Source organism: Lutra lutra, chromosome 10 (assembly GCF_902655055.1).
Source record: "Lutra lutra chromosome 10, mLutLut1.2, whole genome shotgun sequence".
NCBI lineage: Eukaryota > Metazoa > Chordata > Mammalia > Carnivora > Mustelidae > Lutra > Lutra lutra.
Genome location: NC_062287.1, coordinates 23,657,125 through 23,677,386, shown reverse-complemented (window position 1 = coordinate 23,677,386; position 20,262 = coordinate 23,657,125). Strand labels below are relative to the sequence as shown.

Genomic DNA, 20,262 nt, shown 5'->3' with positions numbered 1-20,262 from the left:
AGCAGAGGGCAGGACAGGATAGAAAATTTTTTTTAAAAATGGGGAAAACATCAAGCGATGATGATAATTTAAATAGAGTCCCATGATTGCAAGTGGCTATGGTTGCCATATGCTGGGTAGGAAAGGAAGGTCTCTGAGGAAAGACATTTAAGTGAAGATCTGAATGATTAGATGGAGGTGGTCATGGGATGATTTCACAAGACATGCCTATTTTATGGAGTGGGGAAACACAGGGGAGACAGGCATCAAGGATAATTCCTAAACGTTTGAATCAAAACAAGTGACACTTTTTACTGAGATCAGGAAGACTACAGAGGAGTAGGTTTAGAAGGGGGTGAGGATTGGCAGAAAATCAAGAATTCTCTTTGTCACATAAAGCTTAGCATGTCAGATGGGTCATCCTGAACACAAAGATGTTCTAATGAAGAGATGAAGAGATGATGAGTGAAGGTCAGTAGGGGTTGTGAAGGTCAAAGAATATAAAGAGTAAAAACCTTGGGTTGTAAATATCATCCTTGTTCAATATCCTTGAGGTTGTTATAGATGACAACAGGATATTAGTTGGAAAAAAAAAAAAGAACTTGCAGGAAGAAGTGAAATTTCATGAAATAATGGCAAGTTTTCTTGATGACATCCTAGAGGCTAGTGGATGGTAAGGAAAAGTTTTCTATAGATAGATAAATAGATAATAAACAGATGATCGATATGTGTGTGTGTATACATGTATATATTTATATGTAAAGCAGTTGAAAACAGTAGTTGATGGAGACTAAATAATTCTACTTGACAATAATTACAATAATATTTTAGTAATTGAGCAAGGATGCTCATTAGCAGAGAATGCGTAAGAGAGTAACAAAAATGTAGGCAGTCAGCAAACCTGTAATAGATGACAGCATTATTGTCCCATTAAATAAAGCAATCTACTGAGGCAGATAAAGCCAGGACATATTAATAATAGTAGCATATAGTAGGATCCATTAAAGGATTTAAGAAGATCCAATGTTGCAATTCTTACAAGTTCAACCTAATATTTCCTCTCCTCTGCATCTACTTGTGTGTGTGAGTTTGTGTGTGTGTGTGTTCTCAGCACAGTTTTTGGCTACTATTTCTCTAAGTAAACATGTGATTCTAATGAAATTTGCTGAATTTCAAGCAGCCACACGTGTAGGAAAGCTGCCCAAGTTGGATATTTGTGGAATGCTGATTTTCCATACGTATCAACATTTAGTAATTATCATCAGAACTATTCATGCACATTTAAAAGTGGAAATAAATTTAAGAGAGTCAACAGGGACCTCAGATGACCTATTGGGTAACCCTTAGAGGTAATCAGTCCGTTCAATGAATGCATAGCCATTGAGCCTTGTGTGACTAACCACTCTTCTTAGCTCACTTCTGGAAATATTCTTAACAGAAACATCTGATGTTTCTCCTTTAAAACCCCACACATAGGGCGGGGTAGCACTTTTCTAACTAGTGAACTACAAACAAATCATAATAAGTATGCTTCAAAATTGACACTAGTCTGTATTTGTAAACTTTTATAATTTTCTAAGTTTCCCAAGACCTATTTCTTCATATTTTTAAAAATCTCTTTCAAAGGATTAGCATATAGGTTTTAAATAACACCCACTGACAAAGTATATTAGTTATTGATGGCTAGCTGTGAAAGAACAAATATTTATTTTTGGTGGATTTCTGTGAATCAGGAATCTGGAAGAAGCTTAGCCACACAGTTATGAAAAAGGGTCTATCTTAAGGGTAGAACCAAAATGTTGGCAAGGGCTGAAGGCATCTCAAGGGTCAACTTAGGGTGGACCCACTTCTTAGATCACACATATGGGTGTTGGTAGCCCTCAATTCCCTGTCATGTGGGTCTCTCCGCAGAGCTGACTCCACAGAAGCTAACATGGAAGCTAGCTTCTCCCAAGGTGAAGCGATCCAAGAGAGATGGGAGAGAGAACCTAGTAGAAACTATTCTTCGAAGTGACATCCCATCCCTGCTACAATATTCTATTCATTAAAAACAAATTAATGACTCTACCTAATATTAAAGGGAAAGAGAACAGGCAAGAGTGTGAATATCAAAAAAGGGCCATCGGGGACAATCTTATAGACTGGCTTTACTCACAATTGCCAAAACTTGAAAGCAACCAAGATGTCCTCCAGTGGGTGAGTAAATTGGTATATCTAGGCAATGGAATATTATTCAGTGTTGGAAAGAAATGAGTTATCAAACCATGAAAAGACATGGAGGAAACTTAAATGTCTATTACTAAGTGGAAGTGGAACCTTAAATGTATATTACTAAGTGGAAGAGGTTTGAAAAGATTACATAGGGGATGCTTCCAACTGTATGATATTCTAAAGAAGGCAAAACTTTGGGAAGAGTATAAAGATCAGTGGTTGCTAGGGACTGGAAGGAAGGGCGGAATGAATAGATGGGGCATAGAGGATTTTTAGAGCAGTGAGAATATTCTTTGTGACACTATAATGTTGGGTGCATGTCATTATATATTTGCCGAGACCCATAGAATGTACACTGAAAGCCAGTCCTAACATAAACTATGAACTTTGGGTGATAATGATGAGTCAGTTCTAAGAAGTGCACTACTCCAGTGGGGGATATGGATAATAAGGGAGGCTCTGCATATGTAGGGCCAGCAAGTAAGAGGAAAATTTCTGTACCTTCCTCTTAATTTTTCTGTGAAGCTAAAACTGCTCTAAAAAATAAAGTATTTAAAAAAGATACCCAAAAGAAAAGAAAAGAATGTAGATGCAGATTAAACTGATTCCAAAACTTCATGTATTTCCCAGCATATCAAGCTGCAATATAATAGCATTATATTGATAGTCACATGTAAAACTGTATTTAAACTGTTAAAATAACTCAATATGGTTATGGAAATGGCTTACAAGTCTGCCTTTCTAGAGCTTTATTTATCCCAAAACATTTGCCAATGACCACTCTATAAGTCATATGCTTTTATTACTACTGTCAATCAAAAGTGTTAAAACAAGGTATCTATATTGAGGTCTTTTAAAAAGATGTTATTTATTTATTTATTCATTATTTATTTATGTATTTATTTGAGAGAGAAAGTGTGTGTGTGTGAGCAGGGGGAGGGACAAAAGGAGAGAGAGAAGGAGAAAATCTCAAGCAGACTCCTCACTGAACACAGAGCCTGATGTGGAGCTAGACCTCACGACCCTGAGATCATGACCCTGAAATCATGACCTAAGCTGAAATCAACAGTTAGATGCTTAACCGACTGAGCCACCCAGGTACCCCCACTGAGTAGTTTATAATTCAACAGAGAAAAACAAACCAATGACCAGATGATAACAATACAAACTGATATATAGAACACACAACTATGGAACCCAGAAAAGAGATGCCCATGGATATGATATTTGAAATGCAGGGCGGCCTTAATAAACAAATAAGAACCAAGGAGGAAGGGCAGAGATAACTGATATTCCAAGTAGAGACAAAAGCATGCTGAAAAATATATTCTCAGGATAGTTTCATGGCTTGAAAGTGTGTGTTCTTTTTACGATCACTCCTTATTAGTTTTGTAACCTTGGGAAATTTTGAATTTTGGACTTGATAGCCTCATGTTTAAGATTTTATTTATTTATTTGACAGACAGAGATTACAGGTAGGCAGAGAGGCAGTCAGAGAGAGGAGGAAGCAGGCTCCCCGCTGAGCAGAGAGCCCGATGTGGGGCTCGATCCCAGGACCCTGGGATCATGACCCGAGCTGAAGGCAGAGGCTTTAACCCACTGAGCCACCCAGGCGCCCCATATAGCCTCATGTTTAAAATAGAGTGTAAGAACAAAGCCTGCCTCATGTTATTAGTGTAAAGATAAATGAGAGTGTGAAGGGCTTAGAACAGCGTCTTGATCTGGAAGGGTATGACTTTTTGGCACAAGACTTTGGGGGACATGTTATTGAAATTGATCTCTATTTGTGGAATTTCAAGTAAAAATCGGGACTTTTGTTGAAGATTTTAGACTCAATAGATGTAGGAATCCCTCTGACCCTGTTCTATAGCAACAGGAATTTTAGAACTATTCTTAAACTTGTACATATATAACATACCCAGACTTAAAGACCAGAAGTGGCAGTTTTTGTGTCAGAAATGAAGAACAGATCCACTCTGATAGTGACAACAGGAAGCTGGTGCTACACAGCCAATGAGAGAAACCAGAGTTATTGCAAGCTACTAAGGACTAGAGATGAAACACCTGTGTAGAATGAGAGATGAAGGGTATGAGGGTGGGGGAAAGGGAGAGTTGTTGGTCAAAGGATACAAACTTCCAATTAGATAAACAAATTCTGGGGACTCTAATGTACAGCAGGAGTACTATGTTAACAGTACTGTGTTATATGTACATGAAAGTTGTCAAGGGAGTATAGATCTTAGATGTTGTCACACACACACACACACACACACACACACACAATGGTAATTATGTAAGGTGGGGGGTGTGTTGACTAACCTTATTGTGGTAATCATTTCACAATAATACACATATCAAATCACTACATTATACAACTTAAATGTATACAATGTATACATTGACCTACATTGATATAATTGACATATATATCTCAATAAAACTGAAGGAAAACTATCCCATAAAGATATGTGAATCTGTACACCTCTTATGGAAGATAGCATCCACAGAAGATACTTACGTACAAATTGTTAACACATACAAAGAAATCTAACTGAGTTCACTCTTGTTATTCACCATAGTTACATATTATAAAGTCACCAAAAATATTGAATTAGTGAATACCGAATCATTGCCTTGAGGGGAAATGAAGGGGTTCCTGTAAACCTCTGGTCACAACTTTTGTGAAGCTGATCAAGTCATAACTTAGTTTTATGTATATGTCTGTTTAAAGAAAATTTATTTAATATATGTCGTTGGTTCTTTAAAATTGAGCTCATAGCCAACAGCACTTTAACTCATACCTGATGAAGTTTGTCTGACACATGTATTTCTCCTAAGGCACATCACTGCCTTCTTGCACTTAGGGGCGCCAGACAGTACTTCAGCACACACTCGGGATTTTTTTAAACAGAGAAATCACTACCAAGAAGCACACACACGCGCCCAAAGGCAAAAATATCTGGCAGTAAATATCCTATGAAAAGGACACATTTGTAATATGAGAGCCAAAACAGGAAGACAGAGCATCACTTTGTTCAACCTCAGCTGGGAACATCATGTGCATATCTGCAAATGATTGCAAAACTACTTCAGGATTGACCTGGAGGTTGTGAATAAATTTTAGCAAATAAGTGAATTCACAAATACAAGCTCTGTAATTAATGAGGACTGACTCTATTTAAAAGTACAGTCTAGGGATCCAATAAACAGAATAATTTATATTCAAATACATAGAAATATGAGATTTAACAATAAGTTTAAAAATACTGGAAGAATATAATTTACAAGGCAAGTACATGATTAAAAAAATGAATAAACTGATACAGAGAAGAACCATGAAAGATGTTAAAGTTGAAAAAGACTTACTGAAAATAAAAAGTCAATAGAGGGGTTGGAAAAACAGAGAAAAATAATTATGAATAGCAAAAACAAAGGAGAGTTAAAAACTAGATTTTAGGAAAATATTCAAATACACATGAGAAAAAGATATTAAAAATTAAGTTGAAGTAAAGAAGTAAAGAAATATATATAGAAAATCTTGCATTATTTCAGAGAAGTTTGAGGAAGAGAATACAGAGATTGGGGGAGAAATAAAAGGTAATTGAATTGAATTAAAAGGTAATTGATGAGAATTTTCCAGAACTGAAGAAAGTGATGAGTACTAATGTCCATAAGACACATAAATATAGACCCAATTTAAAAACATCCACCACACACACTGTAATCAAACGGAGAATATCAAGCATAAAGCAAATATTAAAAGTTACCTATCGAAAAGAATAAAGAGTGCCCAAACAGGAAAAACATAAAACTTCTCATCAAAATCTTTGAATAATAGAAGAAAATAAATTCACATATTTGAGATGTAAATAGGTTTGAACTAAATACAATTCTATACCTAGCTAATCTAGCCTTCAAAATGAGGGGGAACATGGCATTGGTGGTATAATGGTGAGCATACCTACCTTCTAAGATTGAGGAAATAATAAACACATTTTTTAGATATCTAAGGGCTCACAATGCTTCCAAGAAAGAACTGTTAAAAGTCATAGTTTAGCCAGAAGGAAATAAATCAAGAAAAATAAACTGCACGGTCTATGTAGAACAATGGTAATAGAACCACGGTAAACAAAAATATTGGCAAAACCTATTAATGAGTCCAAGATAGCACTGACTCTAAAACATAATGGTTTGTGTTTAAAATCAGGAAAAAATCAAAATATTAGATGAACATGGCTTACCAGATGCAGAGAGAGGAAAGTTACTGTATAGTAACTTTCTGTATAACTGTATACACTAAGGTCATTACCTTTCTCATGGGGTAGGCAACAATTTATTTTTTTTAGAAAAATGTAACTTCAAATTGTTAAATTTTTAAATGTAAACTCTGGCAGAATAGAAACGGAGCACACACCTTCCAAATCAGCAAAAGGAAAAAAAGAATGAAAATTCCATTGAACTGGAGTTCTAGTCCAGTCAACATGTACTATAATCTCATAATCTGAGAAGGGTCCTGTGTTGTTAATATTTAGTAATGATAGATAAAATTAAAATAACAAAAAAGAAGGGAAAGATATGAAACATTTTTAAACAGGGCCTAGAAATTAATAACTTAAATCAATAAGCAGTGAGTGGGGTGAAGTCTTGGGGCTGTTCCGCCTGATAACATGGGATGGGATAAGAAACATTTTTCATCATCTCACTGCGCTCATTTGGCATATTGAACATTAAAACTGCTCCATACATTGGGGGTGCCAGAGCCTTGTTTAAAATTCGACTTGAGAGGTTTGAGACAAACTCATGAAAGAATGAATAAACGTAGCTTCATTTGCTGTTTTTGATTTAAGTATAAGGATGGGTATGGCAGTCCATATCCTTGAACCAGGCACAGAGCCAAGTTGCTCCTTGCCTCGCGGACTAGGTTAGAAATATCATCAGTATCATAGTGGAACAGAGTACAGGAACTGATGATCTAAGACCTAACTCCTCAGAAGGGTTCGAAGGGGCTTCCTGGACTGAAACCCCAAACTGCTAGACAATAAGAATGTGATGGATGAAGGAAAATATAAAGCACATTAGTTTTTGTTATTTTCAGGGGAGAATAAGAATAGGCATACCAAAAGATAATACATTGCTAGAAAAAGATGTATGGCTGAGTACGTAAGTTAAAAACGTAAGGGTAAATTTTTCACTTCCGGGTAAAATGGAGTGATTTATGGCAAATCAATGTTTCCAATAAACTACAACCAGAAAAGCCAAATTAAAAAAAAAAATGCTTCAAGTCATCAGGACATTGTAGATGTAAGCAAAGCTGAGAGGGAAGAACATTCTAGAGAAGAGAGAAATGTATGAAAGTGACTATTTTGTTCTGGGAGCTCTTTCCTGCTTCTGATGCAGATGAACTCATTGTTATCTGAAATTCAGATTTAACTGGGTGTCCTGTTAAACTCTAAGCTTGTCTCAGGGGAGAGAGGTATTGCTGGGGACAGAGTAATCATCAGAGCTTTTGGCTGGAGTGACAAAATGGAGATCTATTTTGAACTTTTTTTTTTTTTTAAGATTTTATTTTTTTATTTGCCAGAGGGAGAGAGTGAGAGTGAGAAAGCATGAGAGTACAAGCAGAGGGAGCGGCAGGCAGAGGAACTCAGCAAGGAGCTCAATACAGAACTTGATCCTAGGAATCTGGGATCATGACCTGAGCCGAAGGCAGACTCTTAACCAACTGAGCCACCCAGGTGCCCCCAAATAGAAAACTTAACCCACCCAGTCCACTCCTTGGTGTATTTGCCGAATTGTAACTCTGCATGGGGAAGGGGCTGAAGAGCTAAGACAGCACCTTCTAAAAGAAGAGAATTTTCCACCTTTACTGTAGAAGAGACAAAGACCAAGGAAAGAGACACGGTGGAAACACTAGCTCTCGGCTGAACCCTGATGGGTTACACAGCAGGAGAAGGGTGAAATGGAAGTACACTAAGCTTTACCAAATTTAACAAGTCTGAAATCACTCAATCCCCAGATGAGCTGATCAGCTTGCCTCGTGATTTATTTGCCTAGCATTCACAGAAAGGTGAAGGTGATTTGTATGGACTCTATCTGCCTGTCAGAAAAAAAAAAAAAAAACACTCTTGGAAGGAGATAAGACTATTCAGACTAGTAGAAACAGACCCAAAGTGATTCAGATATTAGAGTCACCTGGCCAGGGCCATAAAATAACTAAGATTAATACATTAAAGAACATGGAAGATAAATAGAGCATTTCAGCAGAGAATTTACTTGAATCTATGAGTAAGAATCAGATGAAAATTCTAGAACTGAAATATATAATAAATGAAATTAACAATTCAGTAAATGGGTTTAATAGAAAATTAGACAATAAAACAGAGGATCTGGGAACTGGAACACAGAGCAGTAGAAAGCATAGTTTGAATGCCAGCTAGAAGGTAGGATCAGAAATACAGAAAAGAACATAGCAGGTATGTGGGGTATAATAAGAAGGGCTCGGATACCCACAATCAGAATCCCAGAAGGACAGGAAGGGAGAATATGAGACAGAAGTATATTTATTTATTTTTTTTTTAAGATTTTATTTATTTATTTGACAGAGAGAAATCACAAGTAAACAGAGAGGCAGACAGAGAGGAGGAAGCAGGCTCCCTGCTGAGCAGAAAGCCCGATGTGGGGCTCGAACCCAGGACCTGGGATCATGACCTGAGCCGAAGGTAGCGGCTTAACCCACTGAGCCACCCAGGCGCCCCCAGAAGTATATTTAAAGAAACCTTGTCAGACAAGTTCAGAAACTAACAAAACACATCACAGCACAGATTAAAAAAAATTAGCAAACTCTATTCATAATATTTTATGAATATTTTATGAATATGAATTCTCTGCTTGGCAAAAATATACTTTAAAAGTGAAGGTGAATAAAATCATTTTTAGCCAACCAAATAAACTAAAAAGTTCTTTTTAGGGCACCTGGGTGGCTCAGTGGATTAAGCCACTGCCTTAGGCTCAGCTCATGATGTCAGGGTCCTGGGATCCGGTCCCAGGAGGGTTGTCAAGATGAATATAAAATAGTACTGATGTCAAAAGAAATTATCACTTCACAATGCAATTTTGTATCCTCTGTCTAGGTCCACACAGTGTTTATAACTTTCAATGTCCTCAACCTATTTTCGGGAATGTATTCAAATAAAATTTTCCAAGAAATAAAAAGAAAAATGATATACCGTATATGTTCATTTCAGCCAAAAAAGTTCAATAATAAATAAATTGCTACATAAGTTAGCACACATCTATATGACAGGATATTATATATTCATTTAAAATTATGTCTGTGGGAGTGCTTGGGTGGCTCAGTCGTTAAGTTCTGCCTTCGACTCAGGTCATAATCCCAGGGCCTGGGATCGAGCCCCACATCAGGCTCCCTGCTGGGTGGGAAGCCTGCTTCTCCCTCTCCTACTCCCCATGCTTGTGTTCCCTCTCTCACTGTGTTTCTTTCTGTCAAATTAAAAAAAAATTAAAAAAATGTGAAATCTAAAAAGTTTTAAAAACATAACATTAATATACCAAAAAGTTATAGAATGGCATTTAAAAATGTAGACCTACTACCTGCAAATACAAAATAAAAAACCCACAAAAAACCCATACATTTGTGTCAGTAAGAACTGGGAAGAAATGAACAAAAATGAAAGTACTGAATCAGTTGGGATGATAGGCTTATTGGCAATGTGGTATTCTTCTCTTTTAAAGTGCCTTTAACAGTCTTGTTAATTTTGGTCACTCTAACAGGTATAAGGTGGTATCTGAATGTGGTTTTGATTTGAATGTTCCTGATGGCTAGTGATGATGGACATTTTTTTCATGTGTCTGTTAGCCATTTGTATGTCTTCATTGGAGAAGTGTCTGTTCATGTCTTCTGCCCATTTTTTGACTTGATTATCTGTTTTGCGTATGTTGAGTTTGAGGAGTTCTTTATAGATCCTGGATATCAGCCTTGTAAACAACATGTATTGGAGAGAATGTGGAGAAAGGGGAACACTCTTACACTGTTGGTGGGAATGCAAATTGGTACAGCCACTTTGGAAAACAGTGTGGAGATTCCTTAAGAAATTAAAAATAGAGCTTCATTATGACCCTGCAATTGCACTACTGGGTATTTACCCCAAAGATACAGATGTGGTGAAAAGAAGGGTCATCTGTACCCCAATGTTCATAGCAGCAATGGCCACAGTCGCCAAACTGTGGAAAGAACTAAGATGCCCTTCAACGAATGAATGGATAAGGAAGATGTGGTCCATATACACTATGGAGTATTGTGCTTCCATCAAAAAGGATGAATACCCAACTTTTCTATCAACATGAATGGGACTGGAAGGGATTATGCCGAGTGAAATAACTCAAGCAGAGAGAGTCAATTATCATATGGTTTCACTTATTTGTGGAGCATAAGAAATAACACAGAGGACATGGGGAGATGGAGAGGAGAAGGGAGTTGGGGGAAATTGGAGGGGGAGACAAACCATGAGAGACTATGGACTCTGAAAAACAATCCGAGGGTTTTGGAGGGGCAGGGGGTGGGAGGTTGTGTGAGCCTGGTGGTGGGTATTATGGAGGGCACGTATTGCATGGAACACGGGGTGTGGTACATAAAAAATGAATTCTGGTACACTGAAAAGAAATTTAAAAAAATAAATTAAAAAATAAAAAAAAATAAAGTGCCTTTAACACCATAGATACTTACAATCACAATAGAGTAACAGAAATTTATGTGTAGCTTTTGTGCTGTGAGATTGATATTAAGTCTATTGTTGAAGAATTCCAGGTTTTTTTTTTCTTTTTGAAAATAAAGTGTATCTGTATACTTAAACTTTAAGGAACGTAATAATTTTCTGTCACTTTTACAAGATTATCAACTCCATTAGAGACCATCACTGCTCCAAATTTTTTCTATTCCCTGAGAAGAAATTATTCTAAGCATTAATCTACTAAAAACGGCTAAATGTTCCTTAGTTCTTTTCTCTCTAATTTAAATTTCTTATCATGATTTTCTAAGTATCTTTTTTCAGCTTAAGCACAATTCTTCCAGAAGCAAAATGCTCTTTATATAGTTTTGCCTTTTTTCTGCCTTATGATAACATTACATTATGACTCCCAACTACCTTCCACATTCATCTTCCTGTTCCAAATATAGCTTGAAAAGCATGTTTTGTTTTCCTGGGCCTTAACCTTCCTGATTCTATTGTTAGCAGTTTCTGACATGCTGCCTTCCAGGATTCTGCAGCCCTCCGTGCAGTTCATTGTTGGTGTGCAGACTTTTTAAAAATAAATTTCTTATAAAGTGATTTGCATAGGTACATTGAATTTATTAGTAGCTCTCCTCCCTAATTATCCTTAGATCATTTCACTATAGGAGTTTTCTAACATTCTTTGACCTTTTTTTTTTTTTAAATACAATTTCAGGCATTCCTATCAAATCTGATTTCGGATGTTTCTGGAACGGGATCCAGTAGGGAAAGTGGAGAAGAAAGGGTTATCGCAAAGAAAATGAAGCAGAAAGTAACAATAGCCCAATGTAATGATCTTTTCAACTCCTTTCCAGTGAACATTGGAAAACAAATATAAGTCTAAAGAACATTTGAGTGAATTGTTCCAGAAACAGACTTATGTCCAGATTTGAAAAGGGATACATTTTTTACATGGGAGAGAAGTCAAACAGCTCTCTTCCCTAGTAGAGAACTAAACCAATTTCAGCTTAGAAAAAATAACAGAAATAATGAATTGCTAAGCAACAGAGATCCTGTTTACATGCAAATATTGGTAGTAATAACAACAAAAAAACAGTGCAAAAATAACACAGGAAATATGATCTGAAAGCAAAATGGCCTACAATAAAATATTTGGGTTTTGTTTTGGAATTATTTGGTTTTCCACAAGTCAATAGCTATTTATGTTGACACCATGTGAATTAATTTGCCTCAAAGCTAAGCTGATATTTAGTAACCTGCCATCTGTCTAGGAAGGTAGTTTATTCTGAAAAAGACACAGGGCAAAAAAGGTGTTTGTGTATCAGCTTATCTTTTCAAAGGAACTTAAACCAGAAGGCCAGCTTTGTGGTGCTTCAGACCTTTCTTATTATCTTTCAAAATCTAAGGAACATTGAAACATTAAATATTTCCACTCAGGATGTTGCTCTGTATACTTCCTTATCCTTTTTAGCTAGGGTGGACTTTTTATCTTCCAGTGAAATGCATGGATATTGTCATTTATCCTAAAATAAATTTTACATATTAATTTCAGAATAGACCTACTCTCTTTAAGTTAAGAAAACTGTATAAGAGTCTCATGTTTAGGATGTTTGTACTACTGATAAAAAAACATTTGGGATGCCTGAGTGGTTCAGTTAAGCATCCAACTCTTGATTTCAGCTAAGGTCATGTCCCAGGGTCATGAGATCAAGCACTGTTTTGGGCTCCACACTGGGTGTGGAGTGGGCTCAGGGTTCACTTTCTCCCTCTCCCTCTGCCCCTTACCCCTGATCTCAGTCACTCACTCTCTTAAAAAAAAAAAAAAAGAAAGAGCATTAGAGGCATCTTTATGAATCATAATACTCATGTACCCACATAAAACCTTGAAGGTAGCTGGTCCTGACTCAAATAACACCTGCATTTTTCAATCTTTAACAGTATTTCTGCTCTCCACCCCTCCCACCATAATAAAAATTTCTTTAAGGAAAAGAAGAAGAGCTTTTGAAAATTAATTTTTATCCATTATATTACCATGGTTTACAAATTATTGGTATATAATAAATATTTATTAACCAAATCCACAGTTCATTGACTAACCTCCTAGTGCACTAAATACACTATGTCTCATTCACAGACTAAGTCATATAGTTAGTAACTACTTACCACCTACTATGTGCCAGGCAATGTGTTCTTAATCTAAGAACAGTACAAATTTTTAAAAATTTTTTTATTTTTTTGGAGAGGACAGAAAATTAAACAATAATTATCTGAGAATGAGTATTTATGACAAGGTACTCTAGAAGCATACAACAGACATCTCAGGGAGAAAGAAGTATGTAGACCAAGATCTCAAGGATAAGTAGGAGTTATTCAAGTAAAAAGGATGGAACATATGGAGGAGGAGTGGCAAAAACACTGGAGACAAATTTAAATGGTGTGAAGTCCAAAGAACAAGGGAGCATGACATTCTTGAGAAATGGAGGCAAGTTAAGCACGGCTAAAGCTTAGATAAGTGGGTGAAAGAGAGGGGCAGACCAGGTTATTGACTGCTCTGTAAGTCATTTTCCTTTTGAAAACAATAGACACTTCTCCATGTGCCAACTATGTTTAATTAAAAAAAAAATAAAATGCATTCATTCACAAATCCAGAGAGAACAGTTATGTTCAGACTCAGACTGTTCTTAAGATTTTATTAAGTCTTTAGAATGATTAGGATGACCTAATTAATGACTTTTAGTCTATTATTACTGTCTATTTAACAACTGTCTGCTTATTAAGACTTTATTGTCTTAAGAGCAGTTTTAGGTTCACATTGAAACTGAGAAGAAGGTACAGAGAGTTTCCATATACTCCTTGCCCCAACTCATGAACAACCTCTCCCATTACCAACATCCCCCTCCAGATGGTACACTATTTACAATTGATTAGCCTACATTGATTGGTACATCATAATCACCCTAAGCCCACAGTTTACATCACAGTTTATTCCTGGTGTTAGACATCCTGTAGGTTTGGATAAAGGTATAATGACACGTGTCCTTTCTGGTATCATATAGGGGATTTTCGCGGCCCTAAAAATCCGCTGTGATCTACATATTCATACCTCCCCACAACTTCAACCTTTAGCAACTGCTGATCCTTTTACTCTCTCCATAGTTTTGCCTTTCCCAGAATATCATATAGTTCACAGCCTTCTCAGATGGACTTCCCATACTTAAAAAAAAGCATTTACGTTTCCTCCATGTCTCTTCATGCCTCGATAGCTCATTTCATCTCAGCTGTGAATAGAATATTATCTGCATGTACCAGAACTTACCTATGTACTTACCTACTCAAGGACATCCAAGTTTTGACAACTAGGAATAAAGCTGCTGTAAGTATCTGTGTGAAGGCTTTTTTGTTTTTTGTTGTGACATAAATTTTCAACATTTTTGGGTAAATATCAAGAAGTGCAATTGCTGGGTCATAGGGTAAGAATATGTTTAATTTTGTTGCAAACTTCAAAGTGTCCTCTGAAGTAGCTGTTCCACTTTGCATTTTCACCATCAATGAATGAGAATTCCTGCTGCTCTACTTTCTTGACAGCATTTGATGTCAAATTTCTGAAATTTTGCTCATTCTAATAGGTGTGTGGTGGTATCTAATTGTTGTTTTAATTTGCATTTCTCTGGTGACATATATTTTGCATCTTTTCATATGCTCATTTTCCATCTGTGTATTTTCTTTTTTGAGGTGTCTTTCAAGATTGTAAGGCCACTTTTCAATTGTTTCTTTTTCTTATTGAGTTTTAAGGGTTCTTTGTATATTTTCAAAAATAATCCATCAAGTGTCCATACTTAGTGCTTTAAATTTGCTCTTTCTTTTTAATCATAATTTTATAAAACTTTCCCCATGGTCAATCCTCCCTGAAAAATGTTGCAGTTCCAATTTTCTCTTGAAGACCTCCCTCGCAGAAATTACAGTCCTCTCCTTTTTCAGTTTAGACTGGCCTTGCTGAGGCCTATTGCACAGCTGTTATCCTGATAACATTTTTTTGTTGTTGTTTTTAAGATTTTATTTATTTGTTTATTTATTTATTTGAGAGAGAGAGTGAGAATGTGTGTGTAAATGGCAGGAGGGGCAGAAGTAGAGAATCTCAAGCACACTCCCTTTTCTGTATGATTTTAGAACTTCTCTTTATCCCTGATATACTGAAGTTTCATAATGAGGTACACTGGTTTGCATGTGATCCTTATGCAGGGGCCATGCTAACCTCTGTATTGTTCCAATTTTAGTACATGTGCTGCCCATGTGAGCTTGATGTACATTGGTTTGGATACTCTTTCTTTCTTTCTTCCTTTCTTTCTTTCTTTCTTGGTGGGGGGAGGGGCAGAGGGAGAGAATCTTAAGCAGACTCTATGTCCAGCATGGAGCCCTAGGTGGGGCTCAATCTCATGACCCTGAGATCACGGTCTGAAATGAAATCAAGAGTCATATGCTCAACCGACTGAGTCATCCAGATACCCCAGCTCCTTTAAAAAAAAAATAATTTCCTTAATATTCAATGTCCTTTCAATCTAATGACAATTATTTTTAATTATGAAAAAAATTATAACATTTCATTGATAATTTCTTTGTTTCTTCATGAAAATCCTATTGGTTGTCAATAGGATATTATGGACTTATACTCTAATTTTTTTTCATCTTTCCTATTCCATTTTCCATCAGCTTGCCTAGCAGTGAGATCTCAAAATTATATTTAACAATTTTCCAAGATTTTAAAAAAATTTAATTCCACTATAGCTAATATGGAGTATTATATTAATTTCAGGTATACTGTATAGTGATTTGACAGTTCTGTACACTACTCAGTGCTCACCATGGTGAGTGCCCTCCCTAATCCCTATCTCCTATTTCACTCATCCTGCCTCCCACCTCCCCTCTGGTAACCATCAGTTTGTTCTCTATAGTTAAGACTCTGTTTCTTGGTTTATCTCTTTTTTTATCTCTCTTTTTTTCTTTGTTCATTTGTTTTGCTCTTAGATTCCACATGTAAGTGAAATCATACAGTACTTGTTTTTCTCTGACTGACTTATTTCAATAAACATAATCCTCTCCATATCCAAACATGTGGTTGCAAATGGCAAGATTTTATTCTTTTTTTATGGCTGACTAACATTTCATTATATATATATGTGTGTGTGTGTATCACATCTTATTTATCCATTTATCTATTGATGGACACTTTGTTATCTTGGCTATTATAAATGTTGCAATAAACGTAGTGGTGCATATATATTTTTGAATTAGTGTTTTAAAGATATTTCTAATTTTTGATTTTATATATTGAATTTTTAAAAAGTTTTTTATTTATCTATTTGACAGAAAGAGAGAGACACAACGAGAGAGGGAACAGAAGCAGAGGGAGTGGGAGAGTGAGAAGCAGACTCCCAGCTGAGCAGGGAGCCTGATGTGGGGCTCGATCCCAGGATCCTGGGATCATGACCAGAGCCGAAGGCAGACGCCTAACGACTGAGCCACCCCTATATATTGAATTTTTAAGGGCTTTTTTACTATTCTCTAATATTTCTTGTTTTATTGCATTCTGGTTTTGTTTCATGGGTACAAGTTTTCTCTCAAGTCTCCGGCAAGTTTCTGAGACTAGATTTTTATTTTGAGGCTCATGGAGCTTACATTTTGGTGTCTGTGGGTGATAGATACATATAAGCAAAATAAATGGTACTATTCAAAATATTAGAACACATGTAACATATATGTGCTAAATATTTGTATTTATATTTATATCTATATTTATAAATAATATAACAGTGGTAAGTAAAATTAATGAGATAGAATGATAAAATGAAATTTTACTTTCAGTGTCACATCAGGAGTTCCACTGTTCTATAACCCAGTGAAAATTGTGAAAATTATTTTTTTTAAGTTTTTAATTTTTATTTATTTATTTATTCATTTATTTATTTATTTGTCAGAGAGAGAGAGAGAGAAAACACAGGCAGGCAGAGGCAAGGGAAGAAGCAGGCTCCCTGCCAAGCAAGAAGCCTGATGTGGCTTGATCTCAGGACGCTGGGATCATGACCTAAGCCGAAGGCAGCTGCTTAACCAACTGAGCCACCCAAGCGTCCCATGAAAATTATTTTAAAAAACAATTTAAAGCCTTTGTTATTTATTCTAAAAACAATAAAAAAAGAGAAAGAAAAAAGAAAAAAAGAAATGAAGAAAAACATTTATTTAAAAAAAAATCTATGGAGGCGCCTGGGTGGCTCAGTTGGTTAAGTGTCTGCCATTGGCCCAGGTTGTGATCTCAGGGTCCTGGGACTGAGCCCCACATCAGGCTCCTTGCTCAGTTGGGAGTCGGCTTCTTCCGCTCCCTCTGCCCTTCCCCTCTACTCATGTTTTCTCTCTTTCTTTCTCTCTCTCAAATAAATAAATAAAATCTTAAAAGAAAAAAAAAAGAAAATCTATGGAAATTCTTTAAGATAGTAGGCATCTGTTATTTTGAACCAAAACTTTTCCTTCTCTCCCACCTTCCTGCTCAGTAAGGCAGAGACTCCACTCCAGATTACTGCAGCCAAGAACACATGACTCCTTCTTTACTCAGCTCCCAGCCATTAGGGCTTCATACCCCGAAGAAGTACACCTTCAGCATTTCTTATCCTGCTGCTAACTACCTGTTGTTGAGCCTGTGTCTTAGGGGAGTGTGATTGACAGATAGGGCTCCTTTCTTCTGCCTAATCCCCACTTATAGTATGGAGGCTTTACACTAGGCATGGCATGGCATTAAGATCACACTGGGACCCTAATAGTCCTTTCCATTTTTGAGTCAGTGGATGCATGCCAGGAAAAGCAAGATGAGAAGACCAATAGGCTATTGACCTTTCTCCACTGACTGTTCAGATTCTAAAGTGAGAATGTCACCCAGAAAAATGACTGCCATAATCTTTACCCCCAGGTCCAGAACCTTAGTTCAGAGATTTTGTTTAGAGGAAGAAGCAGACCATAAAACAGATACTTCTTGATTTTTTCCCCAAAGGAATTGATTTCATTTGCAACACAATGGAGAACAGTGTAATTCTACTGACACTCTCAAGAATAGTGGCAACTGCTGCGTAAGAAAGTTGGAAGGAGCGACGCCAAGGAGGGACATCTGGGTGGCTCAGTGGGTGGGGCCTCTGGGGAGCCTACTCCTCCCCACCCCTCGCATGCCTCTCTGTCTACTTGTGATCTCTGTCTGTCAAATAAATAAATAAAATCTTTCAAAAAAAAGAAAGACAGTTGGAAGGAGATTCATGTATCTAAAGAAGGTAGATCCTAGACTGTAATATGGCTAGTTTACATGAAAGAAACTGGGAATAAGACAGCTGGGGTCAGAACAAATATCACTTACCTCAAAAACTGTTCTTTCCAAGGAAGGAATCACGGTTTGGTTGGATTAATTTAAAGAGTAATATATACCCCAGGGCATTACTGAAAATAATAGAACAATTTCTTGGCAACTGGTGATGTTTAATGGCATGGTTTGGTCAGGGAAAGAGTTTAAGAGAACCCTACCAGCACCACTCTCATCCCAGGGTGACTGTGAGAATACTCAAAGACGCACGTCACTGAGGAACAATATCAGAGCCTTAACACTGTGGAGATGAGGGAATTAACCTCACTGAAATAATTCAGCCAGGAACTAAACAAAAACAAGCCTGAGGAAGGAGTATTCAAATTTGGTACAATAGATCATCTAAATTATTTTCTAATAAAATATCATGAGACATGTAAAGACACAGGTATGACCAAAACATTACCAAAAAAGTAGGCAATAGAAACTCATAAGAGTGATCAGATATTAGATTTAACAGGAAAAACTTTAAAGTAGCAATTATAAATGTGTCCACAGAACTAAAGGAAAGCATTTAAGGAATTAAAGAATTAAGGAATTTAAGAAAGGTAAAAGACAATGCTACATAAAATAGAGAATATCAGTTAATAAATAGAAATTTTTAAAGAACCAAATAGAATCTCTGGAGTTCAAAAGTATAGTAACTGAAGTAAATATATATTTACTTAAATTAAAATATATATTTACTTCAGTTACTATACTTTTATATATATAAATATATATAATGTATTATATATTTTATATATATAAAAGTATAGTATATATAATGTATTATATATATTTATATATATATTTAATATATACATATATGTATATATTTAATATAATATTTAATTTAATAATTTAATAAAATTTAATTTAATAAAATTTAATAATTTATATATGTATATATACATATATGTATATATATTTACTTCAGTTACTATACTTTTATATATAATATAAATATATAAAAATATAATATATATATATACATATATATATATATATATTAGAGGCGCTGAATGGTAGATTTAAACTGACAGAAGAAAAACTTAGCAAACTCGAAAATAGATTGATAGAAATTATAAAAGCTGAAGAAAAACGAATCTCAAAATCAAAGAAATATGGGACACCATTAAGTGAAGCAACATATGCATAATGGGAGTTCCAGGAGGAGAGCAGAGAAAGAGAAAGAATTAGAAATACTTGAAAACATAATAGCTGAAAACTCCCTAAATTTATCTTAAAAAGGTTATATCACATGAAGGAAGCAAAACGAAATCAAGAACCATAAACAGACACAACATAGCAAAAAAAAAAAGTTCTGAGTCAAAGATAGGGAGGATATTTTGAAAGTAGGAAGAAAAAATACTTATGAAGGGATCTCAAGATTAATAGCTAGCTTCTCAGCTGAAACAATAGTGGGATAGAATATTTGAAGTACTTAAAGAAAAAAGCTATAAAGGAAGAATTCTATATGCAGAAAAACTATTGTTTTTTATTGTTAAAAATGAATGAGAAATACTACATTAGAAAATATTCACTAAATGCAAAATAATGAAGCAGTTAAACCTGTAAATGGTTATATTAAAAATGATGAGAGATCTCAAATCAATAATCTAACCTTTCACATAGAATAGCAAACTAAATATAAAGCAAGAGAAAGAAGGAAAAATAAGGATTAAAGCAAAATTAATTATTAAAAAGTACAGAAAAACCAAAAGCAGTTTTTTTAAAAGCTCAGCAAAATTGACAAAATTTTATTTAATTTGACCAAGAAAAAAGAGAAAAGATCCAATTACTAAAATAAGAAATGAAAGGAGACGTAATTACTGACCTAAGAAAAATAAATATGGTTACAAGGACATACTATAAATGACTGCACACCGATGTATTAAATAAATTGGACGAGACAGAAAAGTTCTTATAAAGACACAAACTACCAAAACCAACTCA

The 20,262-nt window shown here is 35.6% G+C and overlaps 1 protein-coding gene and 1 non-coding gene across 4 annotated transcripts in view; both read right to left on the bottom strand.

The window, feature by feature from the left end:
- The window catches only part of LOC125078886 (mitochondrial fission regulator 1-like), a 76,222-nt gene that overhangs the window by 14,184 nt on the left and 41,776 nt on the right, over window positions 1-20,262 (bottom strand). The gene's annotated exons all lie outside the window — the stretch shown is intronic.
- LOC125080260 (U6 spliceosomal RNA) lies at window positions 15,129-15,230 on the bottom strand. The gene has a single exon (XR_007121283.1). It is a non-coding gene; the product is annotated as a U6 spliceosomal RNA (small nuclear RNA).